Source organism: Daktulosphaira vitifoliae, unplaced genomic scaffold (genome assembly GCF_025091365.1).
Source record: "Daktulosphaira vitifoliae isolate Bord-2020 unplaced genomic scaffold, ASM2509136v1 Scaffold_1, whole genome shotgun sequence".
In the NCBI taxonomy this organism is placed as follows: Eukaryota; Metazoa; Arthropoda; class Insecta; order Hemiptera; family Phylloxeridae; genus Daktulosphaira; species Daktulosphaira vitifoliae.
The window spans coordinates 81550783-81560661 of NW_026099572.1; the positions used below are offsets into that span (position 1 = coordinate 81550783).

The window sequence follows — 9879 nt, forward strand, 5'->3', positions numbered from 1 at the left end:
AATATATAATTTATTATTAAATTAATTTTCAAATTTTATTATTAATTTTGCTTGTATGCATTATAATATCTCTTGATAAATTGGTATTTACTTTCTATAATAATAGCAATAATTAAAAAATAGTAATATTATTCAATTAAAAACGTATTTTTAAACCGTATTTTTAAGTCTAAATAAATATATTCTTGTTAAATAGGTAACTAAAAAATTATTATATATCAATAAGAAATAGGTCGTCTATTTTATCGTTACACTTTTCAAAATTTCAAGTAATAATTTAATTTAAACACTGACACAATACTATATAGATAAATTAGTTTAAAATTTAAACTAATTTATATTTAATATAAAAATAAAGTTTATAGTTTTAAATAAAATTTAAAGATAATAATGTGACGGTGTCACGTTATCACGTTTACTTAAAAAAGTATTATTATTAGTGATGGGAAATATCGAATAGAAACTATCGAACTATTCGATAGTTGTCCACTATTCGAACTATTCGATAGTCATTCAAAAAATATTCGATAGTTACACAATATATTCGAATAGTTTTTAAACTATTAGATAGTCTATTCGAATAGTTTTTAAAACTATTCGATAGTTTATGCTAAAAATAAACTATTCGGTTGTATAAACACAATTTGAATAGTTATACGATAGTTTAAAATATTTGAAAATGCCAATCACTAATTTTTACTATTATTAATTGTATAATAATTTATTTATAAGTGTTCGTTAATTATCTTCTTATTATAATTAAGTATACTTAATAAAAAAATTTAGGTAGAACTAATCGAATATTTTTTAAAAACATTCGGTAGCCCATTTGAATAGTTTATGCTAAAAATAAACTATTCGGTACTATAAAAACTATTCGAAAATGCCCATCACTAATTATTATCATTGGTAACAAGACACATTGTTGTGAGTTTATAAACAGTGTTTATANTGATCCGTAACATAAGTTTACCAACGACGGGTTAAAAAATTAAAAATTACATAGACAATAATAACATCAGTTCTTTAGATTAAATCTTAAGTCTACTTTATAATGTTTTATGATGTATTAGATTAAATTAAAAACAAATAACGATATTATTTTATACCTACTAATTCTATGCTTAAACTTAAATAATTACATGTTATACCTTGTCGGTAAGTAAGTAAAAAAAAATATTCAGTCATTAGTTTTTTTAATATCAAATAGTTTAATTTTAGTATTTACCTAAGTACTGCAAATGACGTCTAAGACGTTCATTTTCTCTGTTACCGAATAATATATTAAAAATAATTTAAAAATATACTATAGTCTATACCCTTATCGGTTCGTTTTCGTGGTGAATATTAGAATAATAATATTTCAATATCTCATGTTTTTGTTTACTTGAAATGTTACAAAATGCATTGCATCTAATATTTCTATGATTAATATAATAAACTAATTTTTTTATTAAATAACATAAATAATTAAAAATTTCGCTATGAGGCCCCTTTAACAACGAGGCCCGCGGAAAATCCCGCCTTTACACATATGTAGTTCCGCCTCTGATAAACACACTAACTGCCAATACAGAAATTATATCCATTGCTAGTGATAATTGACAATAAACACTCCGTGACTGTAACAGCGATGTCATAAAAAACCAAAAAGTTAAAAATAATTCAAAAAATAAGCTTAAAACAATAATGAACGAAAAATACTAGTATTATTGTGAAAAAAAGCGTGGGGGGTTTGTGCCATAATTTTCGTATATTGAGCGGCCGATGGTTTTTTTCACAATAATACTAGTATTTTTCGTTCATTATTATTTTAAGCTTATTTTTTAAATTATTTTTAACTTTTTAGTTCAATATGCTTTTGAAGCATGTTTTTCGGTTTTTTATAAACTATATTTATCTTTCACTTTTTAGTTTTTTATGACATCGCTGTTACAGTCACGGAGTGTTTATTGTCAATTATCACTAGCAATGGATATAATTTCTGTATTGGCAGTTAGTGTGTTTATAAACTCACAACAATGTGTCTTATTACCATTGATAATAATAATGCTGTGTCCCTGCAAGAAATGTATACAACTGTTCATTATAACATAGTTTTTTCTAGTCGGGGTGTCAGTATGTGTTTAGCGTTGATAATGGTAACATTGTTTCCGAAATACGTATCCGCGACTTTTCATTAATTTTTTTGTGGCTTTGAGTTTAATATTTTTAATATTTTTTAGTTTTTTAAATTAATAATATTTTTAATATAGTTTTAATTTTACTTAAATTTAAGTATGTTTAATTTTGTAGTACTTCAATGCGGAGATGTATATATTATCAATCTCCGATATTTGTCAAAATATTAAAAATATAATTTTAACACTTAAATCTTAAAAAAAAAATTTTTTTTTATAGTTTTGGACTAAAAATTTAGTCAAACTGCATTTAGTATAAAATAGTTATTTGTTATGACACGACTTACGTCGCAAAAATGTGGTCGACACTGGTTTTGAGGGTAAAGACCCGTGGGCCGTTTATTAAATGACCGACAACAGATTATTTTAACAAAAATAAAACAAACCGAAAAGATAAACACAGTAATAATAATCTTCGCATAATATCGCGGCACTTTCGCTGGCGTCGACGACGCGATGTTCGGCGTAATCCTTGGACGGCAAAATGGTTAGCAGCGTTGTAGGCGACGGTGCGCGGGTGCGGTTCGGCTGTCGACGTTGTCGCTTTCACAACGGGAGGAAGACTCTCGCACCATTTGCGGCGGGTCGTCGTCGGCCGTGCGGCATTTGCTGGACTTTGCACCGTAGCGTATAACACGCGGTGTTGGCCAGTCAAATATTCATAGCAGGGCGACGGCTGATAAAGGTGGCACGAGTCGCGGGGCATCGTGTATAACGAAGCGACGCGGGCCGTGTCAGTTATCTATTTTTAATAATAAAATTAGTAATTTTTTTTATATAAACAAATTTAACTTTATAATAAATAGTTGAATTATTATAATTACTCATATTTGAATATGATCATTGTCTAGTTATAATTATGAAAACAATTTTTGTTACTTTAGTTAATCTTTTCTATTCGTTCTATATCAGATGTTATAACCCTTATTTCGCAAGACATCTGTTTCCAATAAGTCAAAGATGTATTATATTTATTTAAACAAGAAAATCTATAATTCCTATGGATAGTATATATGGTTTCTCTAGAGCAGATGATACCCATGGAATTGATCCATTACTCAACTCGCTACAACATTGATGTAAAAATTCAACTGAAAGTTTACCACTGTATTCTTTATCGTATGACTCTTTTACGTAGAATAACAAAAAATCAAGTCGAAATGACTATTACCAACAAGAAAATAAAAACAGTCGCGCAAAATTTATTTGATTAAATTGTCCTGTCTATAAACAGGACAACAAAAAAAAATTTTTCCATTTACAATATTTAGATGAATCCTATATGGAGCCAGAAGCAAATTTTCATCTACTTTATCTAATTATTGTTAAACACAGAATTTTTTTTATTATTATTGTATGTATTTTCTAATAATGTTTATATCTTATTCTTAAAACATTTCTCTTCTGCTTCGTTTTTAAATTTTTAATAGTCATCACTATAATATATGTGGTGTTTCAAAAGATTTACGTCCTTATCCACGAGTTTGTTAATGTTAGAAAGAATTGTAAAAAAAAAAATTAAATAACTAATTTGTAGAGTAGATATTAGCAAAACATTTGTTGTAAAAATATCTTATTAATGTCTGTAGTAAATTATCTATAACATTTTAAATTTTATGAAAATTATAATTTTTATGCTTAATTTTACGATATCAAACATTACAATATGAACTGAAAAAAGGACTGAAGAAAACGAAATTTATTTAGGCTAAATAATAGTTATAAGTTTGTTGATTTTTCTATGAAAATTACCTACGCTTGATTGAGAGTCTGTAAATGAACGAAAAAATTTTTTAGACGGATGATAGTAGATCACTTTTTATTTATTTATTTATCACAAGTCATAACACGGCCTTTGTTTATTCCAAATGATAAGATATTTGATATAATAATCCTAAATGATTTTCTGATACACTGAAATTAACAAATTTTTAATTAATATAAATTATTAAAAAATCCATCTGGTACCTAATGATCATTTAAAACTTTAATTTTAAGGGTGGTTGAATAATTAATTTAATTCGCCGAAAAATTTAATTCTAGAGTTAATGCATAATTAATCTAGGTATTTAATTCATTAAATTAATAAAAATATCTAAAATAAAAAAAAGCCAATGTTTTATACATTCAGTAATATTCTAAAAGCTAAATCTTAACATAGTGTAGTTATAATGAACTAAACTCTGTTAAGGTATTATTTTAAAAATAATTTATGTAATTTTTCTTTAAACGAAACTAAAAAAAACATCACTGGTGACACTGAAATTGATGGAAGAATCTTTAAACGTATTGATTCCATCAATTAAGTTACTTGACAGTGATGTAAAGGGTATTCAAAATATCTCAATTATCAATGACAATAATAAAAACGGTATCCTCCCGGATAACTCAATCAAATCGAACGAAAAACCATGTATGGCAAGAATATATGACATCATTTATTACTAACACTTCACTGAAGGTATACAAAAACATGCCATCAAGATTTATGCACAAGATAAAAAACATTTGGTTCATTTATTTTTATTTATAGACATTCTCTTAAAAATTTTCATTTGTAAAATTACACCAAAATATAAGTTAACGTATTTGTAATGAAAATAATGCAATACAAATAATTTTGGCAAATAATACAAAAATTTCTAGAAAATAACTTAACTTTTTAAAAAAAGATAAAGCCTAAATTAATAATTGATAAAAAAAAATTATATTTTATTACTTTACTAAAATTTTAATTTAAAACAATAAAATTAATGCAATTAATTTGGAGGGTTCACATTAATTTTTTAAATATTCTAATTCACAATACGAATAAATAACTTTAAACTNTATATATATATATATATATATATATAATTTTATTGTATTTCATGCATTATACGCATAACAATAATAATTTAGAGATTTTGTTTAATACTAATAGTAAATTTACAGATACATGAGAGATCACACAAAGTCGAAAAGCCTTTTGTCTGTTATTTGTACAGAAAACAATCAGTCAGTTGAGGAATTATAAATACCACAAATCTGTATATGAATGTACCAACATTTTCTGGAATTTGTCCTGAATGCGATAAGCAGTTTAATGATCGTGGTTATTTAAGTTCACACATGAAAATTCACCAAAACTGTAAAAAAATATATTGCAATATTGCAACAAAAGTTTCTATCAGTGAGTTGCTTACAATATACACATGCGTATCCATACTGGTGAAAAACCTCATTGTTGTAGCCACTGGAACATATCATTTTCCAGAAAAATGCTACTCAAACAACATTTGCGAATACATACTGGTGAAAACCCGTTTTCTTGTGTCATTTGTCACAAATCGTTTGCAGATAGGTCCAATACGACATTACATACGCGACTTCATTCAGGAATTAAACCGTATGTGTGTGTAGAGTGTAAAAAATCTTTCACTAAAAAACATCATCTTAAAAAAAACATGAATTGTTACACTGGTATCAAGCCTTATAAATGTGGATTAACATTCAGCCAAAGTAGCAACACGAGATCACACCTAAAAAAATGACATATTTCGTTAGATGAATCAAAATTATTTAGTTAAATATTATTATGTTGATTAACCAAAGACTACTTAATCACTATTTGATTAAATTCATGTGTCGAAGTTGTTACATACATAGTTCATTGAAAAGAAAACTGCCCCTAATAACTAGTCTGCTATAGTATTTTACATTTCATATTAAAATTTCAAAAAAATATTTATACACACTGTAAAAACCAGTAACATTAATGTGAATGCTTTATCATTAAAAATTAATGCATGTATTAATTTCAGTTTGTTAAAACTTCAAAATATGTTATTAATGTAATATAGTATGAATGTTAAATGACAGAAAAATTATTATATTTATATAAATAAAAATAGACGTATATAAAATACAAGTGTATTAAAATGAAACACGAATAATTTTTATCATTACATTTTGAAATTATTAAATCATGAAAAAGTTAGACAAAATTTCACAAAATTATAAATATTTTTTTCCGATAAAGGAAAATCTAAAACTTCAAAATTAAATAATTAAAAAAACTTAAAAATGTTCTATCTATGTTGTTTTTTTATCAATTATTTCTATCTTTATAATTTGTAAACCATACAATCATCATAATATAAATAAAAAATGCTAACAATTAAAAATTAAGAACCAAAAGGTTTAATCTGTACTTTTGCCTCTTAAAAACATAATATTATAAAAACAATAAAATATTCTATAGTTAAGTAAGTAATCGTTATTCTGAACAACGTTTAAAAAAACTAAATTGATTTAGACAAATAAAAAAATTAAAATTGTTTCACTTATTTGGCTCAAAAATTATTTAATGTTTCATATTCTCCATTTAGAACATTGTGTTATTTATTTAACCTCAGGCCAAATTATGAAAAATTAAATTTTGATTTAACAATGTGTTAAGACTAAGCGATTCCTGTAAGGCGTTTAAAGATTAAATGTCGGTTAACTTGCTGAGCAACAGTCGCATTTACGATTTCCATTGAACAGGGTCGTATGAGGTTTATGTCGCTGTCGCAAAATACTGATACCATAAACATGGTCTAGAGGATTTCCGTGGTTTTTTCCGGCCGCAAACAAAGCGCGTTTACGTTTCCGACGGAACAGGGCCTCATGTGTTGGTTGTTGTGAGTCGATATACTTTCACACTCTCACATGTTAACAAACCACGCGCGTGCGCTCAGTTATGTCACATTCACCGAAACCGATACCAGGGGATTATGGTCTGAGTGTGCACTCGTCAGCTGTCAATGAAAGAGCGTCAGTGACGCCCTCGCATGTGCGTGGGTGGACCATCCGAGAACAATGAACGCGGCCCGTTTAGCGTCCATCGCTATCAGGGGCCCAGAAGCTACAATTTATATTTCATTTTATGGTTATCAAACCGTTAAGAATTATAAATATTATATTTTCGATATAATATTTATTTAAATAATTTAAAAATTAATATATATAAAAATGTGTTCTAATTAAATAAAATATGCTACGGTTATAATCTCAATTTCTATAATAAATTATAAGACGTTATGTAAAAAGCTACGTTTGATATTTTCAAAGCTTTTATAGAAAAAATTGTAATTACAATTACAATATAAATATAATTGTACAATAAATTATGGTAATAAAAAAAAACTATACAAAATAACCAATAGTCAGCAACAAACAGTCGATATATTTATTAATTCGATAAATTATATTTAAAAAAAAGTAACAAAAAATAATTGAATAATCTAAAATTTATAAAAGAATCGTTTTATTCGATTTTAATTTTTTATCACCGGTTGGTAATTGTTTGAAATATTATAATTATGGTTTAAATTAAAATTTTACACTCTACATTATTAGCATGAACAATTATTTTATAATAACTAGATACGATTTTTTTCCTCTAACACAAGTTATGTATAGCATCGGAAAAAATTATTTTTTTAATTTTTTAATCGAAAATCTATAATTATAACATTTAAATTTTGTTTGCATAGTATACTTAATACTAAAAAATTGATTGCATTTTTTATTCTGGACTGTTAGATTATTATTATAAGTATTCGTATATGTAGCGCTATCTAGTTAAATAATTAGAGTAAACACGCTTCTCCACTGTATATAGATGACCAAAAATTATGTTACTAATTATAGTACCCTGGTATGTAGAAACCATGAATTGACGGTAACTTATAAAATAGTAAATTAAATAGATTTATAACAATATATAATTTAAATAAATATATAAGATAAATAAACCATTTTTACCAATAATAATACTATTATTATTCTGAAAGCTTCAGTTTTATTCACTATGTATAAAAATAGATAAAACTGTCACAATTAAATAGTACTGTCCTAAAGCTAAACCTTATAGGTAGGATAAAGCAATTATTTTAGCGACTATATAATTAATTTAAACATTTTTAGACTATTTAGGATGAAAATTAATGACTTAAATTACTAAAATATATTTAATTTGAAGATGCAAGATTTCTTTTTTTTTGGCATGACTCTGGAATCATTTTTCCAACAATCGTAATATTTGTAAAGTTTTAAGAATGCTACCTTATGTATTCAAATATGAATTCAGAAAAATAAAAGAATATTTAATTGTATTAGTTTATAAGCATTACACATAGATTCTATACCGAAGGTGATTTTTCTAACACTAGCCGATCGATTTCTCTTAAAAGTAATAATGTTAAGGAAATTATTTTTGGAATTTTTAAGTTACACATATTTATTATTAATTATTAATAACTTTTTTAATTCACTCCTTATAAGATTGTCAACTTAATTTTTTTAAATGACAACATACATATTTAACTAGTTCATAAAATAAAAATCAATCTAATTAAGGTATGACTGATCGATAACAAATTTTGATCCATTATTTCGGAAGTTAATAATATCGTATGTTACAACTTCGAGAAGGGGCCCTGGTAATTAGCATTCCACTTCCATTTATATAACCACCCGAGTGATGGAACTCGAATTTTACACACGACGAGGTTCATACGTCACGTAAACCACGTGTGTTACACTTACACCTTAGTTTCTACACATGCTGTTTATGAGCCCCTGGTGCAAGTGTGCCTCCGATACGAGTACAACGCCAAATACACACATGCATACATGTCACATTACTACTTTTATACTTAAGTACTACTTTTTATGTTCGTTCTATAAAATTTAATAGAACACAATATCAACGAGTTAGTAAAATGCATGTTACATGTTTATGAAATATAATGAATAGTTTGTCCAAATATTTTAGCTAAAAAAATGATCAATGTTCAATGTCATTATATGATTGTTTATATAGACGTATGGTTTTTCGCAGATGATACTCGAGGAATTCAATAGGGAAATAAAGGAATTCAGCCCCATTTCTCTTCCTCCCTCACAAAGTTAAAAAACTATACACATTATTATGTAAAATATTTCTTAAAAAGAGGGAAATACATATAGCCATCAGCAGATTTTTTATTTTGTTGTGTCTACTAGCTTGTATACTACACAAGTTCAATACTTAATTTTATCTAATTTCATAGTTACTTTAGGTACTAACAATGGATACGCTTATAATTTATACATTTTAAACGTCTGTTTTTTAATTAAATAATTTTGTTGGCAATTTGAAAGTGTTCATTAATTAATAAAAAATCATCTATGATTCTAGTAGATAAAAAATTATTTAGCGATTTAAAATTATTACAATTTACTTTTGAATGACTCACATTTCATATCTATTGTAAAATTGAAATCAAGTGAAAAATATTTTGTTTTATAATTTTACAGTACTAAATTTTTTTATTAATTTATACTACGTTTTTTAATTTAATTAACACATTTCCATGTTTCATGAGTAATGTATATCTATTGTAAGTTAAAGTATTGAAAAAATCAACATTTTTATTTAATTAACATAAAAATTTTCTTAAGTGCTGAATTTTTCAAAAATGAATATTAAATGTTTAAATAAAATTATTTATTTTAAACCCAATCAAACTTTTTAAATATGACGATGTAAAATTAACTTCAAAAATAGATGTTAACACTAAATAATTAGTCTGAGATGTGTTTCTCTTATCGTATAGTACCGCTACTTGCGGGGCTTTAATTGACTTGGCATTATTAAGGCTTTTGTCTCATGTCGTCAGTGTCATTTCGT

General features: G+C 25.9%; 1 long non-coding RNA gene across 2 annotated transcripts; it reads right to left on the bottom strand.

The window, feature by feature from the left end:
- Positions 1 to 5073: 5073 nt before the first annotated feature.
- On the bottom strand, positions 5074 to 5977 carry LOC126895035 (uncharacterized). Of its 2 annotated transcripts, none has more exons than XR_007701578.1 (3): positions 5825 to 5977; positions 5366 to 5701; positions 5074 to 5308 (listed from the first exon to the last, which is right to left on the bottom strand). It is a non-coding gene; the product is annotated as an uncharacterized LOC126895035 (long non-coding RNA). The 2 variants fall into 2 exon arrangements; XR_007701579.1 differs by having other exon boundaries at positions 5770 to 5977.
- Positions 5978 to 9879: the final 3902 nt, after the last annotated feature.